This window comes from Nycticebus coucang, chromosome 12, assembly GCF_027406575.1.
Source record: "Nycticebus coucang isolate mNycCou1 chromosome 12, mNycCou1.pri, whole genome shotgun sequence".
Taxonomy (NCBI): domain Eukaryota; kingdom Metazoa; phylum Chordata; class Mammalia; order Primates; family Lorisidae; genus Nycticebus; species Nycticebus coucang.
Window position 1 is genome coordinate 16,476,727 of NC_069791.1, and position 11,246 is coordinate 16,487,972.

Sequence of the window (11,246 nt, forward strand, 5' to 3'; positions counted from 1 at the left end):
CCAGAACGCGAGAAGTAAATAACAGCCCAGTCGTCTTGCATCGGATGCTTGGACTCCCGCATAGAGGTCACTCTGTAAAGCCAAGTGATGGTCCCAGGACCGCAGGCGAGGACCACCTCCCCAACCGCCTGCTCGAGGGAGTTGGGTGTTTCTTCGTAGTTACCTCAGCCCTGCGAGTTGGAGGTGGAGAGGGGTGGGTAGGACAGGGCACAAGGGAAGCGAAGACCTGACCAAGCTGTCCTAGCAGCCCCTTTGGAGACCAAGCCTAGGGAGATCAAAGGGCTGGAGTTCTCCTCACTCCCCGTCTCCGGCAGGAAGCACCACCTGTGCAAAAATTGATAGAAAGGAGTTGTGAAGCTCCTTTAAAAAAAAAAGTAATTGGGGAGAAGATTTACAGTAGTTGCCGGGCAGTTAGTAATACTATTTTTCTGGATTGTGTAATGTCTGTGTTTTTTTAATTAGCTTTTTTTTTTTTTTTCCTTTTTGAGACAAAATCTTGCTCTGTCACGGGCTGGAGGGCAGTGGCGCAGTCATAGCTCACTGCAACCTCAAACTCCAGGCCTTAAACTATCCTCCTATCAGCCTCCCAAATACCTAGCAGTACAAGTACTGCCCACCATGCCAGGGTAAAATTTTTTTTTTTTTTTGAGACAGTGTCTTTGTTGCCCTTGGTAGCCGTTGTGTCAGAGCTCACAGTAACCTCAAACTCTTTGGCTCAAGCAATCCTCTTGCCTCAGTTTTTCTATTTTTATTTTTATTTTTTATTTACTTATTTTTTATTGAGACAGAGTCTCACTTTGTCGCCCTTGGTAAAGTGCTATGCCATCACAGCTCACAGCAACCTCACTGTCTTGGACTCAAGCGATTCTCTTGCCTCAGCCTCCCAAGTAGCTCCAAGTAGCTACAGACACCCATCGCAACACCCGGCTATTTATTGTTTTGTTTGTTTGCTTGTTTGTTTGAGACAGCGCCTCAAGCTGTTGCCCTGGGTAGAGTACTGTGGCATCACAGCTCACAGCAACCTCCAACTCCTGGGCTTAAGCGATTCTCTTGCCTCAGCCTCCCAAGTAGCTGGGACTACAGGCGCCTGCCACAATGCCCAGCTATTTTTTGGTTATTTTTTGGTTGTAGTTGTCATTGTCGTTTGGCAGTCCCAGGCTGGATTTGAACCCTCTAGCTCTGTTGTACGTGGCCGGCGCTTTAGCCACTTGAGCTGCAGGCTCTGTTTGTTGTTTAGCAGACTCAGGCAGGTTCAAACCCACCATACCCAGAGCATGTGGCCAGCACCCGACAAGTTTATATATGTATATGTCCTCCAACTCCTGGGCTTAGGCAATTCTCTTGCCTCAGCCTCCCTAGTAGTTGGGACTACAAGTACTCCCCCACACACAACACCCGGCTATTTTTTTGTTGCAGTTTGGCCAGGGGAGTTTGAACCTACCACCCTCAGTATATGGGGCTGGTAACCACTCATTGAGCCACAGACACTGCCCAAGTTTCTCTATTATTAATAGAGACGGAGTCTCACTCTTGCTCAGGCTGGTCTTGAACTCATGAGCTCAAGCAACCCACCCACCTTGGCCCTCCCAGAGTGCTAGGATTACAGGCATTAGCCATGGCTCCTGGCAGATCTTTTAATTTTTGCGTGTAGATGAGGGTCTTGCAACACTGCCCAGGCTTTTGTTAGCATTTTAAAATCTATAATTTTTCTCATTTTAAATAAATATTGACTTTATTACATCATTCTGTATTCTTTATTACATAATTTTATTTACGGTACTTTAAATATTCACTTCATACCACTTCTTGGCCTTTTGGCTAAGATCAAGTGTGTAAATATTGACTTTATTGAATAATTTTAGAGTCCCACAGAGCATTCCTAACTTTCATTTTACAGATGAGGAAACAGGTCCACAGATAGAAAAGGTTATGGCCAGATAATAAATTTAGATTAGGCATTTGATCAATGGTGATTATCAAAATCCAGGATTAAGGAAATTACTTTCTAGGAGGATAGAATAGTTTATTTTTTCCATAAAACTACATACATGCAGAGTATGATTCTCAGTTCGCAAACCCAGGTATGCAATAAATGTTCATTTTCCGTATGCAGCCTGATAACTACCCTGAACCTCATTCTGCCAAAATGAAGAAAATGCATTATCAGTCTTTCTTGGAGTTTCTATCCCCATCCCACCCCCACCCTAAATACTGCCACCTTCCTGGGGCCAAAATGCTGAGGACCAGGACCTGTCTGATTCCTGGTCATCAATCCACACCTGTTGCTGCAGAAATTTTACCTTTGTACTAGTGTGGCCCTTTCAGAAAGGTGTAGCTGCTCTATTTCCACATCATTCTTAAGATACAATAGATCTTTTGTCAGTCTGATAATGAACTCTTAGCCTGGAACTATAGGTTGCTTAGAGCTCTGACTGCAGTGTTGACTGACATGTTATTCATTCATTGAACACTTACCATGTGTCTCTTTTAGGCACGTGTGGATAGATCAGTGAACAAAACACAAAAATCACTGCCTTCTCAGAGCTTACATTCTAGTAGGGAGAGAATAACTAAACGATAAGCATAATAAGTAAATTATATAGTGTCTTAGAGTAGGGTAAACTAAACGATAAGCATAATAAGTAAATTATATGGTGTATAGAGTAGGGTAATTAAAATCAGAAGTTCTGAGAGATGGGTAGGTAGAAATTACAGAGGTGGTAGGCTTCATTGGGAAGTGACAGTTGAGCAATAACTTGAAGGAGACAAGAGACTGAGCAATGCAGGATCTAAAGAAGGAGTATTCCAAGCAGAGGAAAGTGTAAAAACCTTAAGTCAGGAGCATGCCTGGCACAGCATGAAAAACAGCAAGAAGGCCAGTGCAGATGAAGTAGTATAAATTCCATCAGAATTACAAGGGATGCAGTCAGAGAGGTACTGCTCATTTAGTAATAAGCAGATCATGCAGAGCCTTGAAAGACTTGGGTTACCTTTGACTTTTCTTGCTCAAGGAACATGGGTAACCATTGCAGGTTTTCGAGCAGAATCTGACGTACCTTTCTATAGGAATGCTGGCTGCTGTTTGAAAATAAATTGTGGGGACTGGACAGGGTAGCTCACTCTTATAATCCCAGTGCTTTGGGAAGCCAAGCTGGAAGGATCGTTTGAGACCAGCCCGGGCAACATAGAAAACCCAATCTCTTAAAAAAAAAATCAGCTGGAGGGCGGCACTGGCCCCATATACTGGGAGTGGCAGGTTCAAGTTCAGCCCAGTTTTTTTTCCAAAACTGCAAAAAAAAAATTATAAAAAAAAAAAAACAGATTAAAAAATAAAATCTGCTGGATGTGGTGGCTGTATCTATAACCCTAGCTACTCAGGAGGCTGAGACCAGAGGATAGCCTGAGCTTAGTTCAAGGTTAGTGAGCCATGATCACACCACTGCATTCTGCATTCCATCCTAGGTAACAGAGTGAGACCCTCTCTCTAAAAAAAATAAAAAATAGTAAGTTGTGGGGATTCTAGGGTAGAAGCAGTACAGTTGGAAGGCTCACACCAAAGTGGTAGTGGTAAAGGTAATGGGAAATAGATTTTTCAAAATCAAAACTAATGTAATTTGCTTGCACATTGGATGTGGGATGTAAGAGAAAGGGGAGAAACCTAAGGATGACTCTTAGGTTTTTAGTATTATTTGTCATTTTGTAATAAATCACCCCAAAATTTAGTGGCTTGAAATAATAATCATTTATTGTCTGCAGGTCAAGAGTTTGAGAGCAGCTTGGGTCACTCATGATGTCACATTCAGATGTCAGCAGGAGCTACAGTCATCCAGAGGCTTAACTAGGGCTGGAGGAACTACTTCTGAAGTAGCTCGCTCAAAGTGGCTGACCGTGTAGTGTTGGCTATTGACAGAAGATCTTAGCCCCTTCCCATGTAGGCTCCTTTGTAGGGATGTTTGAATGTCTTCATAGCATGAGGATTGGCTTTCCCCAGAGTGAGCAATCCCAGTGACCTAGAGAGCTTGAGATAAATTCCTTTTATGACTACCCTCATGAGTCGCATAGCAATCATTTCCTTATGACACCCCTATGTATCCAGATTTCTCCCTGAGTCCTGTGCCTCAAAGGGGCTCATGCTTTGGAGGGCTGTCCTGAAAATTCTCCAAGTCTTCTTTCAGTACTTGGGACCAGCCAGGACCATTAGTGGTTTTAAGGCTGAGCCCAGACCAGGTCCTGCAGGATCCCTGGTCCCAATTTCTCCCCTCATGGCATTCTCCAATCCCAGGATACCCAAGGAACTCATGCCTATGGGGTCATCCCAGGGTCCTGTGACTAAGTCTCAAATCCAAGAAGGTATCCTAGCAAGTCTATCAGTCTTGTTGGCCAGTGCAGTATACCCTGTGCAGAGTAAGGTGAGATTGAGTCTCCAAAATGGTACTGACATGCTGGTTTTAGATCAAACACAAGATGAGTTCAGGTCTCAGGGCTACTGAAAGTCCTCCACCCATCCTTGGGCATGAGCCATATGTTTGGGTCCCTGTGTTGGTACTTCCTTGTCAGTGTTACGTCAAACTGCTGGTGGTCCACAGCACCTGAGACATCTTTTATCCAGCAGGCATACCACCTCTCTCCCTGACCCATCACTGGCATTCGACAACCCCTCTGAAGACTCCATGGCATGGTCCTGGAGTACTCCTGTCTTTCTCTCCCAAGATCATTTCTGAATGCTTTTAGGATTGTTTCTCCACAGGGTGAAAGGGCCTTTTCCAACTGCTGTCCTCTTTTGCTTCTGAATGATGTGGTGATGCAACATTTTCTCCCATATTAAGTCATGCTAAATAAAGCATGCAGGAATGGATCACTCTTCTTGCTGCACCCACAGGCCTTTCACATATCTTCCCTTTTGGTGATAATGTCTGGAAGATGGAGGTGTGGTCAACCTGGAAAGAGCTCGCAGTCTAGGAATGTTGTGATTGTGGTTTAAAGTGAACATGAGAAGATATGGTTTGAAGAAGTGTTATTGTCTATTTATGATATAAAATTATGAAAGAAAGGCCGGGTGTAGTGGCTTATCCCTGTAATCCTAGCACTCAGGGTGGCTGAGGTGGGTGGATTGCCCGAGCTCATGAGTTCGAGACCAGCCAGAGCCGGAGTAAGACCTCATCTCTAAAAATAGCTGGGTGTTGGGGGGGGGGCACCTTTAGTCCTATTGGACCCAAACACAAGTGGAATTATAGAGAATTATGCCAGTACACTGAATCCAATGAGTTGGTCAGGCTTCACAGACAAGAGAATCCTTTAGTCCAAGAGAGTGAGGTTGTTGTGAACTATGACACCATGGCACTCTTCCAAGGGCAACAAAGTGAGACTCTGTCCCCCTCCAAAAAAAAAAAATTATGAAAGAAAACTTAACATGGCCAGAAAACAAATTCTTGTTCACACTTTCAGGCATTTTGTAGGTAAGATGTGTGTTTGTGATCATCATCAATAGAACACAGTAATAATTTTTGAGAGAGTTATGGGCAAAGTAATGATGAAGTATCATGAGTAATGTAACCGGGAGTATTGAGGAACTCTAGAATAAAATATATCTATACTGTTTCAATACAAACAAAGACATTGTATTAACAGAGTTACTACCTTTCCCCCTAGTGGGAGACAGGAAATTAGCCAGAAATGGCACCTTTGTGACAGGTGCCTATAGTCCCAGCATCTCGGAGGCTGAGGCAAGAAAATTGCTTGAGCCCAAGAGTCTGAGATTGCTGTGAGCTATGATGCCATGGAACTCTACCAGGGCAAAAAGTGAGACTTTGTCTCAAAAAAAAAAAAAAATTGGAAATTACAAACTTATTTTGTTTACTCCTTTTAACCACTATGTGAGACAGACAAGTTAGGGCCAGTAGCTCCATTTTACAAGCAGGAGTGGGAATACTATTGCCATTTAGTATAAGACAGAGCTGGGATATAAGCCCCCGGCATCCATACAACTGCTTTTTTCCCATGACTTCGTGATGCATCATTCTAAGGTAATCTGATTTCACAATGCTTTCAGTATAACAGTAATATCTATAACATTTATTTCTGGCAGGTTAACTCTGGAGCAACCAACCTAATTAATCACTTCATAACCTGGCACATTTTCAGGTACTGTTATACCTCTAACTCAATTGCACAAATATATTTAAGAGCTCTATGAGACAAAATTGCAGCAAAGCTGATCTGAAAGGACCAGGGAACACAATGGCCAAGAATATTCTCAAGTTCATCCTAGGTAGGCCTGGCACATCCTCACAGTCGCTCCAATGGCAAGCTGAGACAACTAAGTGAAGGGAGCAGAGGGAAGGCCTAAGGGGTGGACACTGATGGAAACACAAGCAGTATCAGACCTATTCTTTTCAGGATTAACATCCCCAGAAGCCCCGTTGCTAGGCTACTACATCATTATTAGCAGGCAAAGGGCAATACCTTTGGAGTCCAAAATATGCAAGGAAAGGGCAAATTAAACTGCCTTCTTGGGGCCTAATAAGCCAAATAATGCTAAATTCATCTGTGCCAAACCAAGAAAATGGTTCATTCCTTCCTGATCTTATTTTAAGGAGAGGATGATAGAGCAGCCAGGAAATTCCATCCTGAAGCCCATAGAGGGGAATGGTGGGCATTTCCCAGAGTTATAATGATCCAGGGGGCAACACAATTTGCCACTGTGGAGGAAAAAGTTATCTTGGTAAGCGCTGTTCTTCCACAGGACAATGGAGGCAGAAACTAGCAAGATCAGAGCCTAGGTGATCAGTCCTGAGTGTTTGCATGTTTTCCTGGCAAAGGTGTCCTTCATTCTTAACTCCTGAGCTAGAGGCTCACCACCTGTAGCTCAGCGGCTAGGGTGCCAACCACATACACAGGAGCTGGAGGGTTCGAACCCAGCCCGGACTTGCCAAAACAACAATGACAACTACAACCAGAAAATAGCCAGGCATTGTGGTGGGCACCTGTAGTCCCAGCTATGTGGGAGGCTGAGGCAAGTGAATCGCTTAAGCCCAAGAGTTTGAGGTTGCTGTGACCTGTGATGCTATAGCACTCTACAGAGGGTGACCTAGTGAGACTCTGTCTCAAAAAAAAAAAAAAATCCTGAGCTAGAGAAAAAGACTAAGCTAATTAATTGCCATCTAGAATACAAAAGCCACCGGGTACACTTTTCAGTGATGGTTTTAGAGAGCCATCCCAGAAAACCTAGAACATGGACTTACAGAAGAAACAATGGGAAACTCATAGTTGGGCTCTTCTTCCTAACTGTATTTCAAGTCTTTTCAAAATAAGGCCCTTGGAACCCCTGGGTTCAAGTATGCCCCCCCTGGGCTTGACCTACTACTGTAGGAGTCATAGGGAGCCTGATACACACACTGAGTTATTCATTCACCAACATTAAATGTGAGGAATAGAAGATGTGTCAAAGCAGGACTTCTTCCTCCACGAGATGTGCTGATTTCAGAGGCAGCAGCAGTTAATGTGGAAAACACTGGAACTGGACTGCCTGCTGCGAACCTACCCTACTATCTTCTCCCTGACCCTTCCATTCCAATTTTTGAAGCTAGAACAGAAAATAATCTTCTCTGAAGATGCTTGCTTACAGTTCCAAAAACCAAAAACACATGCACTGTGCCTTCAGATATTCTGGGTTTAGTTCAGTTGGTGGATGAGCTGATTGATGCATTGTTCACTATAATACCCTGTTTCCCTGAAAATAAGACAATGTCTTATTTTAAGGTGTGCTCCCAAAGATGCGCTAGGTCTTATTTTCAGGGGACGTCTTATCTTTCCTGTAAGTAGGTCTTATTTTCGGGGAAACAGGGTAGTCAGGTAAACCCATCTCTTTGAGGAAGCCTGTTTATTCTCGGTATTGTGGTGGCCTGGTGGGCTAAATGAGAGTTGGACATGGCACAACCTTGAGATCTCCTGGAAATACTTCTCCAGAAAGGAAATTTCATGAATGAGTTGTCCCAAGCAAATGATGCCGAACCTCCCTACGTGCCCCTCAATCACTGGGTTGCCTGTCAAGATCGTATTCTTTTGTCTTTTTTAAACAGGGTCATGCTCAAGCTGGCCTTAAACTTCTGAACTCAAGCAATCCTCCTGCCTCAGCCTTCCAAAGAGCTAGGGCTACAAGTATGAGCTACCATACCCTGATTGGTTTTATTCTTTTTTTTTTTTTTGGTAGAGACAGAGCCTTACTTTGTCGCCCTCAGTAGAGTGCTGTGGCATCACAGCTCACAGCAACCTCAAACTCCTGGGCTTAGGTGATTCTCTTGCCTTAGTTTCCCAAGTAGCTGGGACTACAGGCGCCTGCCACAACACCTGGCTATTTTTTTTTGTTGCAGTTTGGCCGGGGCCAGGTTTGAACCCGCCTCCCTTGGCATATGGGGCCGGCGCCCTACCCACTGAGCCACAGGCAACACCCCCATGATTGGTTTTATTCTTGACCTTAGCTTTTCCACATTTCAAGATGAGTTCCCAGATGGACTTCAGCTTTGGAATTCCTCAGGTCACATAAGATTCTACCATATGCAGCATTTTTAGGCTCTGCGGGTGACTTTGGCAAAGACACCATTGACAATATTCTTCAGGTGAAGTCTTGCAATGGTGTTCTGCACCCCACTAATCCTTTAGATGCATACAACAAAGGCAAGGAATGTTTATCTGGCAATCCCAAGGCATGAAGTTTCACCTGTAGGCTTCTGGAACCCACCCTGTCACATTGCTGCAGCCAGGAATCGTGAAGGAATAATTCCATTGCTTAAATCTAAGCCCTTTTTCTTTCCTCTGCTCCTTCTTTGCAAAAAGTGCCTGTTTTGCCTGGGTGGCTTTGAGGACTTGGTAAGACTTCTTCTTTCTCAGATTTTTTAGAACCAAGGTATATTTTTTATTTGTTCCTCTCCTCTCCTATCCTCTCTTCTCTTCCTTTTTTTTTTTTTTTTTGTAGAGATAGAGTCTCACTTTATGGCCCTCGGTAGAGTGCCGTGGCCTGACACAGCTCACAGCAACCTCCAATTCCTGGGCTTAAGCGATTCTCTTGCCTCAGCCTCCCAAGTAGCTGGGACTGCAGGCGCCCGCCACAATGCCCGGCTATTTTTTGGTTGCAGTTTGGCTGGGGCCGGGTTTGAATCCGCCACCCTCGGTATCTGGGGCCAGCGCCCTACCAACTGAGCCACAGGCGCTGCCCTCTCTTCTCTTTCTTAGACAGAGTCTCACTGTGTCACCCTGGGTAGAGTGCCATGATGTCACTGCTCACAGCAACGTCAAACTCTTGGGCTCAGGCTATTCTCTTGCCTCAGCCTCCTGAGTAGCTGGGACTACAGGCACCCTCCACAACCCCCGGCTATTTTTAGAGACAGGGTCTTCCTCTTGGTCAGGCTGGTCTCAAACTTGTGAGCTCAAGCAATCCACCCACCTCGGCCTCCCAGAGTGCTGGGATAACAGGCATGAGTCACTGCACCCAGCTAGTCCATCATCTTTCTAATATTGATCACCACTGCTAATTGCAGAACATTTTCATTTCTCCCCCTAAATCCCTGTACTCATCAGCAGGGTTCATTTCCCTCTCCCCCCATTCCTGACAGCTATTAATTTACTTTCTATTTCTATAGATTTGCCTATTCTAAACACTTAATATACTTACAATCGTGCAATATGTGGCCATTGGTATCTGACTTCTTAACATAATATTTCAAGGTTCATCCATGTCGTAGCATTTGTCAGTATTTCATTCCTTTTTTATGGCTGAATCATATTCCATTGTAAGCCTGTGCAACATTTCATTTGTCAACTCATCTGTTGATAGACATTTGGGTTCTTTTCAGTTTTTGGTCGTTATGAATAATGTGGCTATGAACTTTTTTTTTTTTTTGTAGAGACAGAGTCTCACTCTATGGCCCTCGGTAGAGTGCCGTGGCCTCACACAGCTCACAGCAACCTCCAACTCCTGGGCTTCAGCGATTCTCTTGCCTCAGCCTCCCGAGTAGCTGGGACTACAGGCACCCGCCACAACGCCCGGCTATTTTTTGGCTGCAGTTTGGCCGGGGCCGGGTTTGAACCCGTCACCCTTGGTATATGGGGCCGGCACCCTACCGACTTAGCCACAGGTGCCGCCCACGGCTATGAACTTTTAAGTTCATGATTTTGTGTGGACATATGCTTTCATTTCTCTTGAGCATACCTAGGAGTAGAATAACTGGGTTTTTATTTATTTATTTATTTATTTATTTATTTTGGACAGAGCCTTAAGCTGTCACCTGGGTAGAGTGCTGTGGCATCATAGCTCACAGCAACCTCCAACTCCTGGGCTCAAGCGATTCTCCTGCCTCCACCTCCCAAGTAGCTGAGACTACAGGCACCTGCCACCACGCCCGGCTATTTTTTGGTTGCAGCCATCATTATTGTTTGGTGGGCCCGGGCTGGATTCGAACCCACCAGCTCAGGTGTATGTGGCTGGCACCTTAGCCACTTGAGCCACAGGCGCTGAGCCATTTTAGATGTAAATTTTTGAGGACTTGCCAAACCATTTTCCAAAGTGGCTGTATCATTTTATGTTCTCGTCAGCAGTTTATGTGGTCTCCACTTTCTCTACATCCTTGCCAACAGTCATTAGTACCCATGGTTTTGATTACAGCCATTTTAGTATATGTGAAGTGGTATCTCACCACAGTTTTGCTTTGCATTTACTGACTAATGATATTAAGCAACTTATTGGCCACTGTATCTCTTCTTTGGAGAAATATCTATTCAAATCTTTTGCTCGCTTTTTACTTGGGTTATTTGCTTTTTTATTGTCGAGTTGTAAGAGTTCTTTTTTTATGCTGGATACTAGTCAGATATGTGGTGTGCCGATATTTTCTCCCATTCTGTGGGTTGTTTTTTCTCCTTCTTAATGGTTCTTTAAAGCAAAAGTATTTTTTGTTTGTTCGTTTGTTTTGAGAAATCCAATTTATCCACCTTTTCTTTGGTTGCTTATACTTTAAATGTGTCACATCTAAGAATGTAGTACACTTTAAATCAAATCAAAAAACATTTGCCTAGGGTCTCAGACATCTAAGTGTGGCCCTATTTCCATTACTGATTTTTGTCTACTTTCAAGGGGAAGGGAATTAGACCACATTTTGAAGGTGGAATATCAAGGTATTTAAAGATATAGTTACAGTACCACTTGAGCACCTGGAGTTCCCATCCAACTGAGATAGGGAGAGCAGCAGAAGGAGAAA

General features: G+C 44.1%; 1 pseudogene; it reads right to left on the reverse strand.

The window, feature by feature from the left end:
- Positions 1-164: 164 nt before the first annotated feature.
- LOC128561883 (60S ribosomal protein L7-like 1) lies at positions 165-8,895 on the reverse strand (annotated as a pseudogene).
- Between the last annotated feature and the right edge of the window lie 2,351 nt (positions 8,896-11,246).